A 12,543-nucleotide genomic window follows, 5' to 3' on the forward strand; every position below is an offset into this window, starting at 1 on the left:
TTGGGTTAGCTTAAAAATAGACAGGTGGGAGAATAGTGGAAACAGTGGAAATGTAGACAAAGCAAGATTGAACATGAGTTGATAATTGTGAAGTTGGGTGATGGATAAATGGAGTTCATTATGCCATTTTACTTAAATTTGCAAATGTTTACTTTTTCATAATAACTTTTAAAATTCTCAATAAACGTATTCAATCAGTAAGCATCTTAACAAATATACTTTTATTAATGAAATTTTGAAGAATATCCCTATTTTTTAGGGGATGGGGTAAGAGTAGTCTTTGTTTAATACCTGTATGTGCAAGTGCCAAGCTAGCCACTTTGCAAACCTTGTCTCCTTTAATCCTCACAACAACACTGCCAGGTAGGAAGTATGGTCCCTACTGATCATAAGAAAACAAATGCTGGTGCTTTGCCTTCTGTGTCCCTCTGTGGTGAAGGACACACAGTTTTAGTGGGTTTAAAAGTACTCTGGGCCATTGAGATGGGCGGGTGTGAGGGGAAGAGAGCTGCTGAGCAGTTCCATGCACTCAGCAAAGTCCTGGGGACCAGAGGGTCTGTCGTTGTTCTGCTGGACTATCCGAAGGTGACAAGGAGACAGCCAGCTATGCCCACCAGCACGGAGGAACATACCTTCTACAGCTGCACAGTGCGCTAATGGGGATCTGGAAGAGATCTGTCCATAGCCAATGGTTCACCTTCCTTCTGGCGCCCTGGCTCCAGCCACAGAATGTTCTAGGCGGGACATGTTCTTGCTCTACTGACTCTGCTCTTCTCCGTAGGCTCCAGCCTCTGCAATTCAGTCTCAGACTCTCCCCCAACCATGACCACCTGCCACCACCTCCTCACTGTCTGCCTCTTTTCTCCCTCCAGATCTGGTTCCTCAGCTACATCCCTGGGGAGGGTAGTCCAGCTACCCTCTCTGGGATTCCCTTTTCAGTCTATTGTTGGAGCTTATTATGGAAGTCAGGAGAACAAATAAACACCCTCAACATTCAATGCTCCTTTTCATTGCATTCCTGCTACAGCAAACCTAATTCTTCCGGACAATGTCACCTCCAGTGGAGAAACTGGTGGACAAGAAAAATGCAAAAACATTTCCCAACATTACCTTGTGTGTGTATGAATATCACCCCTGGGTTCTACTATTTCCTTTGGGTTTGCTCTCCTCTTTGACGCTCCAGCCCTACTGAAGTACTTCTATTCCTGGGAAAGTTCAAGGCTGCTCCCCCTGTCTAGAACTAGTGGCTCCTTTCTTTAGAAAGCTAACTCTCATTCATCTTTTCAAGTCTCGGCTGACCCCTCACCTCCTCCAAGAAGTTTCCATGACTTATTATTCTCTACTAGGGGCTCTCTACCCTTCTCTTCTCTCCCTAAGATAGACCTTATTAGTCTGACTATGGGTAGTAATTGACTATAACTGAAGATTTATAATATTCTAATATAGATCATTATAAATGCAATTTCTTTATTAAAAAGCTCCTATCCTTTTTTTGCAATACGATTCTGGAAGTGAATTAAGTCTGCAAATTGAAAAATTTAAGGTATGATGAATGCTCTGTGACTTGTTTTCAAAACACCATCTGGTACAACTGATCTTTACATTATCATCTTCTTTGATCAAAATATTTTGATGTCAACCTTCCTTCCACTGCTCCAAACAATAAAGCATTTTTTTTTTTTTTTTTTTTGAGACAGAGTCTCACTCTTTTGCCTGGGCTAGAGTGCCGTGGCGTCAGCCTAGCTCACAGCAACCTCACACTCCTGGGCTCAAGGGATCCTACTGCCTCAGCCTCCCAAGTAGCTGGGACTACAGGCATGCGCCACCATGCCTAGCTAATTTTTTCTATATATTTTGGCCGATTAATTTCTTTCTAATTTTAGTAGAGGCGGGATCTCGCTCTTGCTCAGGCTGGTCTCGAACTCCTGAGCTCAAACAATCCACCCACCTCAGCCTCCCAGAGAGCTAGGATTACAGGCGTGAGCCACCGCGCCCGGCCAATAAAGCATTTTTTAATAAGATGAAATTAAGGAAGGACTATACCTACATAAAAAAGAATAGAGGAAAGTTCCATGAGTTCAAGGTTTCAGAATGTCCCTAAACCAAGAGCAGTATCTTTGACAGGGCTAGGCTGGGACCCAGACAGAGTATGGGTATGTGCAGGTTGCACCCCTGAGTTTGAGACCCTGAGTTATGACAGCTGCATGACTCACTCAACTGTCTTGTCAGTTTCTACACTGGCTTGACTGGGCATAATTCAAAAGGGAAAAGCTCCTGTTTCATTCCTTTCTCCCGGAGTTGATAGCTACCTCTTTTTCATTTATCTCTTGAATTTTTCTTGTTGCATTTAATAACACCTCAATGGGATGTCTTCCACATACTGCTTTATGGTTCTTCAAGTAATTGCTAAAAGATGTGAGATTTAATTGTTCTTTAATATCCCATTTTATCTAAGAAGGGACTGGGAGGGAAGAAATGTGTCCACTTTGCTCACTAACACATGTGGAGTGTCCAGTGCTGTTCCTGGTGCATAGTAGGTACTCAAAGAATGTAAGTTGAATGACTCATTACAGTTTTAGGATTGCTAGAAGCGCAACCCTGCAGGACATTCTGGTTATTTAAGAAGAATCCGTTATGATTGGTCAGAGTCCAGGCCACACTGAACACCACCCAGATCAAAGCGATTTCTGCTGTAGAATGAGAGAGTAATCAATCCGCAGATAATTATCGAGTATTGACATTCTGTTCAAAGCTGTTTCAGACTTCTTGGGGATAAAAAGGAAGAAGTAAGATGAGACAAAATAATCACACAGAAAACAATAAGAACAAGCAAGTATGCCCAACATTTATATGACCCTTCAAAGTGTACTGTGTAGGTTAGCTCACTCATCAAAATAAACAGGTGTGTTAAGATTACAGTCACCTCTGTGTAGATGAAGAAACAGAGACCCAGAGAAATCAAGTGATTTTCACAAAGCCGTTCATTAGAAGAGTTTCAACTTTATATCAAGTTTATTGACTCCCTGTCAGAAAGTAAACTTTGTAACTCTGATTAGATGGTCTCTGATTGATGTATAAATTTATGTATTTATTATTTATTCATGATAACTGATGGTCTTTTTTATTTTCTACATGTCATAATTCATTAATAAGATTCCTGTTGATGCTAAAATTATCTCAAGTTTGAACAGTTTTAGCACCTACAAGACACTGCCTGTGTTCTTTCTACATATACCCATCTTTTTTTGTACTTCCATGATTTCTGACATTCTGTTGAGATACTACCTTTTCATTACTATATTTTCACATTTACTTTTGTCTATTTTAAGCATTCTATTCTCTTCCATTGATCTATCTATTCTTGAATCAATAATTCCACACCATTTTAATTATAGAAACTTTATAGTATGTTTTAATATCTGAGAAGGCATTTTTCAAGAGGATAGAGCTCATGTTAAGTGTTCTTACCACACACATGCACGCAAAACCATCACAGAGGCACAAGAAACTTTTGGAGGTGATGAATATGTCTGTTACCTTGACTATGGCGATGGCTTCACAGATGTTTGCATACGTCCAGACTTATCAACTTGTATGCATTAAACATGTGCAATTTTTGTATATCGATTTACTCCTCAATAAAACTGATTTAAAAACACCTCATCAGGCTACTTACCTCTCATTTTTCCTTCTTTTTTGTTTGTAAAATTCTCATAGCTATTTTATGTTTATTTTTCCATATAAACTTCAAAATCTACTTGACTAGCTCCATAAATCAACTTTGTTATTTTTATTGTGATTATGCTAAATTTATTGTTAAGATGGAAATAAATGATAGCTTTATAATGTTTACTCATGCTATGCAAAACCAAGAAAAGTCTCCAAACCTACTCAAGTCTACTTTTGTATCTTTCTATACATTCATTTGTCCTCATATATATTTTACACACTGTTCGTTACATTATTAAATAAATTCTCCTTTTGCTACTAATGTAACTGTAGTTTTATCTTCCATTACACAATCTAATTAGCTATTGTTTGTGTATAGAAAGGCTTCTGATTTTTGTATTTTAATTCACTAGTCTATTATCTTACTTTTTTTTATTGTTTGTTAGTGTTTTCATTGATTCTCTTGAATTTTCCAGGTATACTACAATATCGTTTGTAAATAGGTATAGTTTAACTTCTTCTATTTCAATTCTTTTGTTTATTCTGGTCTGAATGAATTGACTAGTACCTATAATATATTCTTAAATAGCAGTGAAGTTAGTGGGTATCTTCGTCTTGTTCTTGGCCTTTCTATGAACGCCTCTAGTATTCCACATTAAGTAATATACCATCTTTAAGACTGTAATGTGTGTGTGTATGTTGTAGATGTATATTAACACTAAAGAAGAAATCATGAGTTCCTATTTTATTTAGTGTTTTAATCAGGGAATAGTTGTCAATTTTTCTCAAAGGTAGTTTTAGCATCTATGAAGATGATCATATGATTTTTCTACTTAGATTTATAAACATGGTAATTTATGTTAGTAAATAACCTATTTTTGAATCATCCTTACATTTTTTAAATAAATGTCACTTGGTCATCATGTTTCATTTTTATGACGAGCTCTTGGGTTCTCTTTGCTAATATGTAATTTAGATTTTTTGATCTGTAGTTTATGTTTTGTACTATCTTTATATGGTTTAGGTGACAATGTAATTCTTGTTTCATAAAAGTATCTTGTGTCTTTTCTTCTTTTTCTGTACTCAGAAATGATTTAAGTAGCATTGAGAAGATATGATCTTTGAAGACTTAGGAGAATTCCCCTGTGAAATCTGGGCCTAGTCCTTTTATAATAACTTTTTCTGCTTATTCTGTGAAAATTGGAAGCTTATGTGGTTTTGCAAAGCAGAATGTTCCCATTGCCTACAATAGCTTTACTCTTCTTTGCAAAGCAAATAGTTGTATATTCTCGAGGTCTAGCTCATATGTCATCTTCCTACCCCACCCCTACTATACTAGCACCCCCACTCTCCTAATTCCTCCCTGCTTTTGTTCTAAGATACAGGTCTCTCTCTGTTGCCCAGGCAGTGGTGCCTCCAGAATCTCTGGGACTACCAGCATGAGCCACCATGCCTAGCTCCTCTACTCCTCCTTTTTTTTTTCTTTTTTTCTTTCATGGCATTATGTATATGTATTACAGATCTGATCACGTTGGTGTTGTAGCATCTTTATTTATGGAGGATGCTCATTTCTCCAGCCTCTCAAAGACAGAGACACTGATTTAATCATGTTTAATCCTTGTGACTCCAAAATATTGATTAGTCCTTGGTAGGTATTTAATTAATACATTTTGAATAATAATGATGGAAGGAAGGAAAAAAATAACAAAAGACCCCTCCAGTGGGAACCCCTATTAATAAAGAATGTAAGCTCTACATCAGATACACTGGGGTTTCTCTCCCAGTTCCTCACTGACAAGTGTGTGACACTGGCTGGTTACTTTCTGAGTTTTGTTCTATAGGTAAAATTTCACAGGGGTTTTGTGTTCAGAACACGTTGGGAAATTTCTAGCCTTAAGTACCACATGTGCTCAACAGATAACACTTTCCCTTCCACTTCTCCCCATGGGAAAGCCTGCCTTTTAGATCTTTGGACAAGCCCTATAGAAATCATGAGATAATGGCTCTCTTGCCTGTAGGATCATAGCTCAGGGTCTAGTAGTTCCCTTTGAGATTGCCTGTGTGGATGAAATTCTCTAGTTCAGGTGAACGACTCCACGAAAATGCAGGAATGTGCTGTGCATCTGAGATTTTTACACATAGAGGCAAGTTTATATTAGTTTACTGTAGTTAGGAAACATGTATTCTACTGGAGTAGAATATATGGTATTCTGAACAACAATTTAGCAGTCCTCATACCTGGGCTTTCTTCCCAGTTCTTGTGCTATTTCCCCAGACAGAAAATTAATTAAATGGCCTTTGGCCATAACTCTTTCCCTTGAGTCAGCTTTTCTCTCATTTAAAGTGTAGAGATAGGGGGATTTAATTAGCTCACTGCCTGGCACATTACATTGACTCAATGTTTGTTGAGTCTTAGACTTATCTTTAGATGGAGGTCACTTTTGCTATTACTATTAATTTATGAGCATATCAGTAATTCTTGTGTTGATAATATTGACAACGAACAAGGACTTAAAAGGAGCGTTTACGAATAACCTACAGGGACGTATCATGAGAATTCAGATTCTCAACAACTCACCTATTTCGAATATATTTACTATTGGTCTAATGTTCTAAGGCTGTGATTCTACATATAAAGCTCTGGGATTCCAAAATAGTGAAGAGCGGCAGCAACTATCTGGATATTTCCGCTGCAACGAGAGAGAGAGTGTGTGTGTGTGTGTTTAAGCCCAGACTAAATATAGAGTCCTCATTCTTTGTGTAAGCTACTTAAGAGAAAGGATGTTATCTTTTAATTTTTATCTCTCCAGCAGGAGTTATTATTGCTAGTTCAATCCCAAAACTATATATAAATTATGAACAGTTTAAAATCCTCTTAAAAATAAGTTTTTAAAAAATATCTTCCTTGAAATAATGTTTTTACTGATTCTTCTTGAAAATTTTTCTTAGCTATTGCCATGCTCAACGTTTCTTACTGACGACATCTGTGGCGATGATGGCAGTGCACAAAAAAGCTTGAGGAAATACACACAGTGCCGATATTTTAGTAAAATGAATGTAACACTAATTCCTAATCATAATTTAATTTTTAAGTAAAAATCTGAGTTTCCAGTGTCATTCCCTTAAGGTTGGCTCGTTATAGGCCCAAAGCCTGTGTGAATTTACACAGCTGCTTTGAGGCTTTGCATATTTCCTCGTTTTAGGTCCTTTGATTTTTTTTTTTTAAAAGGGGTATTTTTACACTGAAATAAAACACAACTATTAACACTAGCCTTAGGGGGGAAAGAAACTAACAAACCTACAGCTTAAAATGTTCCACTACTCTGCCTTTAAAATCGTGCACACTCTTTAGAAGTTACAAAAATAAAAGCCACCCCCTGCAAAAAGAAGATTGAGAACAAATTGTTACGATTTCAGAAAAACCATAGGAGAAGCGCAGGTGTTAATACTAGAGAGCTTACTTTTCTAGTGAAATGGTACCTCCTGAACAGCCACTATTTAAATGTTTTAGAATCCTTTCTTGGGCACGGGCGCCTCTACATTGCCACATTACCGCAAGATGCAAGCAGTGCGGCAGAATGTTTTCTGTAGGGTATCCAGCCAAAAGTGAAACAAGTTACCCACTGACAAAGAGGCCATTTATAGAACATATTCATTTATGCTAGTGCTAGGCAGCAACTGAAAAGTGATGCAAAGAAGAAATTTCTTTTTACCTTGCATGGAGGAACTCTGACCTGGAGAGCCATGTACGCATCCTACGTCAAGGAGGTGATGAAAGCCCCACTCCTTTATATCGAGGACATCTGGAAGAAGAGACGATTGTCACTGTGAGCTTTTCAATTACTCCTGGAGACTAAGTGTGAGACGCAGTAGTGCAGGATAATTGGATTACACAAAACGAGACAGAAGCCATCTGTGAGCCATGCGTAAGCTGCTGAGTGCCAAAACGAACATCCTTATTAGACGACAGTTCTCATACCATTTGTAGTTTGGTCAGATTTGAAAGATGAGTTGATTGTTTTAAGACAGTGCTGCAAGAAGGCAGGGTCTTGGAATTCTCCCTGGCTGTATGAGTAATTACTGTCTCGTACTTAAATTAGGAGCATGGGTTTTCGGTTAGGAGGGGTCAAGATCGTTTCCAAAGGATGCTGCTGCATTCATGTGGAAGCATGGCCTGGCCTCTCTGTTTCATTCGCAAGGGCCACAGACTTCTGGAGAAATAAATCATTAATCCCTTTCACGTCATGGCAAAGAAATATAAAAATCCTGGCTTTCAGTTAGGAAGCAAAAGGGTTCCCGTGCTCTAAAATAATGGCCACAATACAGTCAGTGAAAAGTTTTCAAGAACTGCCAGGATGTGGTATTGGAGCTCTATGTCTCTCTGTGTCCCAAGGCTCCAGAACCAATCCTTCATTTACCACAATTCATCACCTCATCTTTTGACTGGCACCAATTTTCCATGGGAATGTAGCTATGTTCTGTAATCCTTTTCCCGTTACAGCAGCTTAACCTCCGTAAAGAACACATTCAGCGATACATGCCCCCATACATAAAAGCATGCGTCTGGAAAAGGTACAGCAGTGTCTTCAGCAAGTTCAGGGCTTGATAGTTTTCACTGGAATATATTATGAAACTTGGCATTCATAATGCATATTAATAATGTTATCAAAACTGCAAGGGGGTTTCAGCCTAGGTCAGTTTATTGCCACACAGATAGCCAATTATTGAAACAACAAGGATTGCCAAGGAAGAAAGGAATTTTTGATATGAAAGACATCTTGTTGGGAGAATGGGAGAAGCAGCCTCAAATCCATCTCCCCGACTAGACTATCAGAGAGTATGGGGGCTTTTAAGGAGGGGCTATGTGCACTGGGGCAGATTGTGGGGGATGGCCAGTCTCGGTGTCAGGAAGTCTGCCCAGGGGCCTTCAAAATCTCAGCTCCTTGTCATGCAGAAATTTCGTCTTTCCTGGGAAACAACTCAGAAGGGTTAAGTAGTTAAAGGTTCGGGTCATCATGCCTGGTATGAGAATGTAGAACGTGAGAGGGAGAGAATTACATAATAACAAACATATAGAGGGTCATTCAAATTTGTTCATAGAGCTGGGTTACAATAACACTATCAATGGTCTTTTACTAACATACTTTAGGTGACTCCTTTAATATGTGGTTGCCCTGTTCTCTGCTTGTAAGTTCTTGCAGAGAAGGGCTCTTCTCTACTGGGCCTGCCAGTAACTTTGTAGCAGCTCCGAGTGTCTGCTTCAGATTTTGGTACATGGTGGACCTCAGCAAATGTCGACTGTCCAAATTTCGTGCATTGCCCTGTTCGTAGCAGCAGTGGGTCAGCCCTTCTCCCTAAAGAGGGCAGGTAGAGCTCCCTGGGTGTCACTGCCCCGTGCTGAGCAAAGGACATGTGCCTTATTTGCTCTACTCCCAAAACACAGAGAGTGCTTTGTGTACAACTCAGATTCCTTCTGAATTATTCAGTTAAATAGTAACTACCCCAAACCCGTCCTCTCAGGAAGTTGGCACTATACATTGAGAGCCAATACAAATTTTATTCCAACAACTCTACTGGATAAAATATTGAAAAGTCCTAGTTTTCCATAATTATACTAGAAAAATTAGGTGGCCAATGGAGTGTATTGGGTGGAGATTGTGTGTGTGTGTGTGTGTGTGTGTGTGTGTGTGTGTGTGTGTTTACATCTACAATAACCATTTTTTTTTACTACTACTATGATCTATTGTGAGAGTAGGGCATGATGCACACACACACATGTATGTATGCATTTTATATGTATATGTGTGCATATATCTCATATGTATATATTTGTACAGCAAACCAATGTATTAGTTAAGGAATAAAATACATAAAAATCTTCATATTCTTTTTTTTTTTGTAGAGACAGGGTCTTGCCATGTTGCCCAGGCTGGTCTTGAACTCCTGGCCACAAGCTATCCTCCCCATGTAGGCCTTCCAAAGTGCTGAGATTACAAGCACGAGTCACCACACTGGCCAAAATCTTCACATTCTTGAGTTCTGAACTGTGCTCCTTGACTTTCATCATGTTTTGAAGTATTTTCAGTCCCTTTGTATAATTTATACCCAGAGTTGTTCTTTTTTTAAAACCTAACCTTGGCTTCTTCCTTCATGGTAGAGACATTCAGAAACTGTAAGGTATTAAAGAAATATTTTCAACATAATAGTACATAATTTAGAATGTCTTCCTGATAAAATCAAAGGAGCAAATGAGTTCAGATCCACAATTACTAATCCTAAATCTTTGAGTCCAGATATATTTGCAATTTCAGAAAATTTTGAATGTTAGATAATAGGATCCATATAATATATAACATGCACAAGGGGTCTAAACTTTAGCCCTGCACTCAAACATTATTTCAGCAGCAAAATGCATGAATATTTACTACAAGTAGGATAAATAAAAACTAAATAATTTTGTCAATTTTGTTTTGCAAGCCAATTCATTCAGGTTAAGTTAGATAATATTCTGCCACCAAGAGTTATAAAAATAGTTTTTGCAGCTCTTTAGATTTTTGGGTTCACAGATAAGGAACTGTGGACAAGCACAGATTTAATCACAAGAATCTACAGATTAGTGTTCATGACAGAACTCCTGTTAAATTGAATTAAATTTAGCCTAAAGCTGCTTCTGTACGGAGCAAACTGCAACCTAACTTAGTATGTAAACAAACTACAAACTTAACTTAAGAGTATCTTTTATGGTCTTATGGTCTCACTCTTTTGCCCAGGCTGGAGTGCAGTGGCGCAATCATAGCTCAGTGTAACGTCAAACTCCTGGGCTCAAGTGATCCTCCCACCTCTCCCTCCTGAGTAGCTGGGACTACAAGCCTGTGCTACTGTGGCAGGCCAAGAGTATATTCTTATAACAAGAAGTTGAGCCTCAGCCAATCACAGCAGCCCATCACCCGCTGCCAACTGATCAGAGCATGTCGACATGAAGCAAATGCTAAGCTGTAACCAATCAAGCTGTTTTGGGGCTGGGCACAGTTACTCATACCTGCAATCCCAGCACTTTGGGAGGCTGAAGTGGGAGGATCACTCGAGGCCAGGAGTTCAAGACCAGCCTGGGCAACATAGTAAGACCCCGTTTCTAAAAAAAAAAAAAAAAATTAGCCAGGCATGGTGGTACGTGCCTATACACCTAGCTACTTGGGAGGCTGAGGGGGGATGATCACTTGAGTCTAGGAGTTCGAGGCTGCAGTGCGCTATGATCTACCACTGCACTCCAGCCTGGGAAACAGAGCAAGACCCCATTTTTTAAAAAAAAAAGAAAGGAAAAAAAAACCGTTTTTGTATGTCATTTCTTTTTTCTGTCTATAAATACTGCCTGCCCACATTGTTGGGTGGAGCTCTCTGAACCCCTCCCAGTTCTGAGGAATGCCCAATTTGTGAATTGTTTTTTGCTCAAATAAACTCTGCTAAATTGAATTTGTCTAAAATACTTAACACTTCAAATACAATTTTTAATGCCATGGTAAAGATAAAGATGCTGCTTTAACAAAGTCAAATTACCCACGAGAAATAAAAAAGTAAAATTTCTTTGCCCCAGTGCCAGGATGAAATGAAACAGATTTCCCCTAATGCTTTTTGCTCCTTCTATTATAGCTGGCTTTGCTTTGCAAGCCTGGTGTTGTGTATTTTTAGTTTTACTGATTCTCTGTAACCCATTTCTCCCTTTCAGGGCCTTGTACCACATCTGTTGTTCACTGCCTTTTTGAAATTAAAATATTCTATAGGACACCACTAAATCATAAAAAAAATTTAGAACAAACAGACTCTATTTTATTTCGGGGAGCCTTGGAAATAATGATCACAGTTGGGGTAATTTTTTTTTCTGTTTACAGCCTTAATGGAATTTCCTTTAGCTTTAGGCCCGTGTTAAAGAGAAGATACATGTATACACACCCAAGTACACACTATTCCACTGTCTCAGATTTGTTGAGTAATAAATTGTGTTGTGAAAGATAAAGGCACAATAAGGGCAGTGCCCTGTTAGTGGCAGAGCACCACAAAACAATTGGCACAGATGACTGGTTATGAATATCCAAACCCTTATTAGGTAGAAGTTTTCACACTCCCTCCCGTAAATCTAAATCAGGGCTACTACTAACTGCAAATGTGGACACTTGAGTTTCAGCATCTCATTTTACCTACTTTAAGTCAGTTGACCAGTTGCTGCGTCTTATCCTAGGCATTATAGAGTGAAGGAGCATTAAGAAGATAGAGGAAAGAGCCCGTGAGTATATACATTGCACCAGCTTGAAATAAAGTTGGGAAAGAACATGCAAGTTAGAGCAAATTCAACACAGGGATGACAGAGTAAAAATAAATATTGAATCATAAAGTTAAAGTATTAATTCAAAGAATGTGAACTGGATTTTCAATAGGGAGAGAATATAGAGTGGAGAGGAGGAGAGAGAGGGCATTCAGATAAGAGAAGCACAGAGTACAAAGGAAGTGAGAACAAGCCAATGAGATCCGCTTGGCTGGACAGTGAGAAATAAGGCTGGCGCGGGGCAGGAGTGTTGATTGGTGGAGGCCTGAAAGGACAAAAGGAGCATTGTATTTTGATTCAAAATAAAATAGCACTGTTCTTGAGCAGCAACATCAAAGACAAAATCAGCATATAAAAGTTATTTTAACAGCAATATAGGGTTAAAGACTACAAGGAGGATATAGGTTGGTTTATTGGAGAAGGCTTGGGATTTGGTTTTGTGGCCTAGAATAAGTGAGAAGGATTAGATTTTTAAGAACACCTTGGTTACAGAATAGGCAGCCTTCTTGCTGAGGGACTGAAAAAGAAAGCAAAATAAAAAACAAAAATGACTTCGA

Source organism: Propithecus coquereli, unplaced genomic scaffold, assembly GCF_000956105.1.
Source record: "Propithecus coquereli isolate 6110/MARCELLA unplaced genomic scaffold, Pcoq_1.0 Scaffold68, whole genome shotgun sequence".
Classification (NCBI taxonomy): domain Eukaryota; kingdom Metazoa; phylum Chordata; class Mammalia; order Primates; family Indriidae; genus Propithecus; species Propithecus coquereli.